Raw genomic sequence first — 4,112 nt, forward strand, 5'->3', positions numbered from 1 at the left:
TCTTTATTTAATATCCTAATGATTTTTGGCATAAAATTGACCAATGTATAGTTGGCTATTGCTACAAATATACCCATGCTACTTAAGACTGGATTTATAAAAATAAATAAAAACTACATTAAAACTTATATATATATATATATATATATATATATATATATATAAAAAATGACTAAATTTAGCAAAATTAGAGAAAACAGAAAATAAAACTATACAAACTTTAAAAAATAAAAACAGCAGAAGTTTAGGTGAAAACTGAATATAAATATAAAAAAAAACATCTAATTCAAAATATAAATAATATAATAAAAAAATATAAATAAAAATGAATAGAAAATATATAGACATAAAACTGCAAAAACACTAAAATGAGCCAAATATAAGACAAAAATTTAAATATATATTTTTTCAGTATAATATGAATAAAAAAACTATTAAAAATCTATTAAATAAAAAACTAATAATACAAATGACAGACATATTATTATTATTATTATTATTATGATTATAAAAATAAAAAATTTATTAAAAAAAATAAAAAAAAGACCAAAATGACTAAATTTAGCAAAATTAGAGAAAACAGAAAATAAAACTATACACACTTTAAAAAATAAGAACAGCAGCAGTTTAAGTGAAAACTGAAAATAAATATAAAAAAAACATCTAATAGAAAATATATAGACATAAAACTGCAAAAACCCTAAAATGAGCCAAATTTAAGACAAAAATTCAATTTTTTTTTTTCAATATAATATGAATAAAAAAAAGTAATAGATTACTTAATATCCTACTGATTTTTGGCATAAAATTGATCAATGTATAGTTGGCTATTGCTACTAAATTGCTACTTAAGACTGGTTTTGTGCTCCAGGGTCACATATGAGCAGAAACATGAATGCAGTGAATCAAGTTTAAAGCGTGCGTGCCAACACTGTTTGCAAAAACAAAGTGCATCGATGCGAATGTTAATCAACAGAAGGTGATCATTGGACGGATAACAGCTAACAGTGTTGAACTGTGTGAGGATGACGATGCAGATTAGAGGCGTTTGTTCTCCGCTGAGGAGCGTTTGGCTGCTCCTCTAATCCACCTGTAAGAGGGTTTAATGTGCTGTTTGGAGGCGAGAGGAGCAGAGGAGGATCCCGACGCTCTCGGGACAGACAATGGGGGTATTATTAGGGCCAATTGCCCCCGGTGGGGCGCGAGGGGCGGATTTATGACGCGCTCCATCTGTTACCGCATGCGTGTGTTGAGGAGCGGTGTTGGGTTTCACAGACGCTCGTTCTCTCTTAGCGAAATACGCTGCTTTATTAGTGCTTCGTTTTGTAGGTTTTAATATTAATTAGCATGATAACAGCATCATGTGCTTTTAAAAGTCAAGTCATGTTCATTTCTAAAGTGCTTCAGAGAATACAGAAAGCAGCTTTACTTCATCTGTAAGTCGCTTTGAATAAAAGTGTCTACTAAATCAAGAAATGTAAATGCAATAAAAGAGAAATAACAGTGTCAGTGTAAGAAAGTTCATTGATCAGAAACAAAATGCAGTTTATCTAAACAATTTTATGGCCTCATAATAATTATAATTTAATAAAAAAAAACATGTTTGTTGTTTGAAATAAATAAACATCAGGTGAAATATTTTATTTCAGCTAAATTTCTAAAATAAAATTACAAGTCCTAAAATAACTAAAACTAAATCTAATAAATAAAAAATAATAAAAGCAATATTTAAAAATACAGAAAAATTACTAAACTTTTAACTAAAATTGAAGTGAAAATAGAAAATATATTTAGAAACAATAATTTTAAATTAAATGTTTAAAAAATCTAATTATATATAATTAAAAATAAAAAAGAGAAAATTTATATTTTAAGTAATAACAGAAAATGTATTTTAAAAATCTAATTCAAAATATGTATATGAAAATTACTAAAACTAGCTAAATTTGAAAAATATATATCTTAAATAATTAATCTAATTCAAAATATGAACAAAAAATATCAATAAAAAGCTATCAAATAAAAATAACTAATAATAAAACTGAATAAACACTTAAAAGACATAATAAACAGCAAAAACTACTACAACTTTAACTAAAACTGAAGTGAAAACAGAATATATAACAATAAAATCTAATTCAAAATATAAATAAAAAAATAAGCTAATAAAAATTAGTAAAAACTATACAGCCATGTAAAAAAAACTAATAAAAATACAGAAAAAATTACTAAAACTTTAACTACAATTTAAGTACAAAAATATAAAAATAAAAAAATATATAAAAATAAAATGTAATTCTACACATCAACAAAATCTATACATGGAAATTAAAACTAATAAATAGAAATGAGTAAAAGCGAGAGACATATTTTTAAAAACCATGAAAAAATACAGCAAAATTACCACAACTAAAATTTAAGTGAAAACTGAATATATATACACAATAATCTAATTAAAAAAAACTATAAAAAACAAAATATATTTAACAAAAAATAATAATTCTAAAATCTAATTCAAAATATGAAAAAAATGAATAATTAGCTATTAAACAAAAACAAACTATTTAAAATATGAGACATATTTTTAAAAAATAAATTTAGAAAACACCATTTAAAACCTGACCAAAAACCATAAATAAAATATTTAAATAATACAAATTAATCAAACTAAACATACTTGCAAATAAAAAATAGAGCAAATTTTAGTTTAAGTGAAAACAGAAAATAAAAAAATATATAAATTCAAAATATGAATAAAGCTATAAATAAAAAATAGCTAATAAAAATGAATAGAAACTAATTACTAAAAATAGCAAAATTTAAGAAAATGAAATAAATTTAATACAAAAGTATTCTAAAATCTAATTCAAAATATGATTATGAATAATAATGACTATGAATAAAAGCCAAATAAAAAAAAATTTATTGGGCAAAATTTTTGTTTAAGTAATAACAGAATATATATCTTTTTTTAATCATATCATAATAAAAAGCTAATTAATAAAAATAACTAATAATAACTGAATAAACATTTTAGTTTAAGTAATAACTTAATTTTTATTTATTTATATTATTTATATTTATTTATAGATTTTTTTTATTCATTTGCATCATTACAAAAAAATTATAATTAAAAAAAAAATTAATATATTTGTATTATTTTTTTATTTTACAAATTATGTTTCATTGTTGTTGTTTTTTTTAAATATCTGCATTATTTTATTTCAATATATAAAGGGCATTTTATTCATATCATATCATATCATATAATAAAAAGCTATTAAATAAAAATAACTAAAAATAAAACTGAATAAACATAACCCTATTTAAAACATGACCAAAAACTATAAATAAAACTATTGGAATATTAAAAATTAATCAAAAGCTATTAAATAAAAATAACTAATAATAAAACCGAATAAACATTTTAGTTTAAGTATCATTTCAATTCATTTGTATCATTACAAAAATTATCATTTAAAAAAAATTTAAATATATTTGTATTATTTTTTTATTTTACAAATTATGTTTCATTGTTTTTTTTTTAAATATCTGCATTATTTTATTTCAATATATAAAGGGCATTTTATTAATATCATATCATAATAAAATGCTATTAAATAAAAATAACTAAAAAATAAAACTGAATAAACATAACCCTATTTAAAACATGACCAAAAACTATAAATAAAACTATTGGAATATTAAAAATTAACCAAAAGCTATTAAATAAAAATAACCAATAATAAAACTGAATAAACACTAATATATATATATATATATATATATATATATATATATATATATACACATACACACATACCCTGGACCACAAAACCAGTCTTAAGTTGCTGGGGTATATTTGTAGCAATAGCCAAAAATACATTGTATGGGTCAAAATTATTGATTTTTCTTTTATGTCAAAAATCATTAGGAAATTAAGTAAAGATCATGTTCCATAAAGATTTTTTGTAAAATTCCTACTGTAAACCTATCAAAATGTAATTTTTGATTAGTAATATGCATTGTTAAGAACTTAATTTGGACAACTTTAAAGGTGATTTTCTCAGTATTTTGATTTTTTTGCACCCTCAGATTCCTGATTTTCAAAT

This window comes from Garra rufa, chromosome 16, assembly GCF_049309525.1.
Source record: "Garra rufa chromosome 16, GarRuf1.0, whole genome shotgun sequence".
In the NCBI taxonomy this organism is placed as follows: Eukaryota; Metazoa; Chordata; class Actinopteri; order Cypriniformes; family Cyprinidae; genus Garra; species Garra rufa.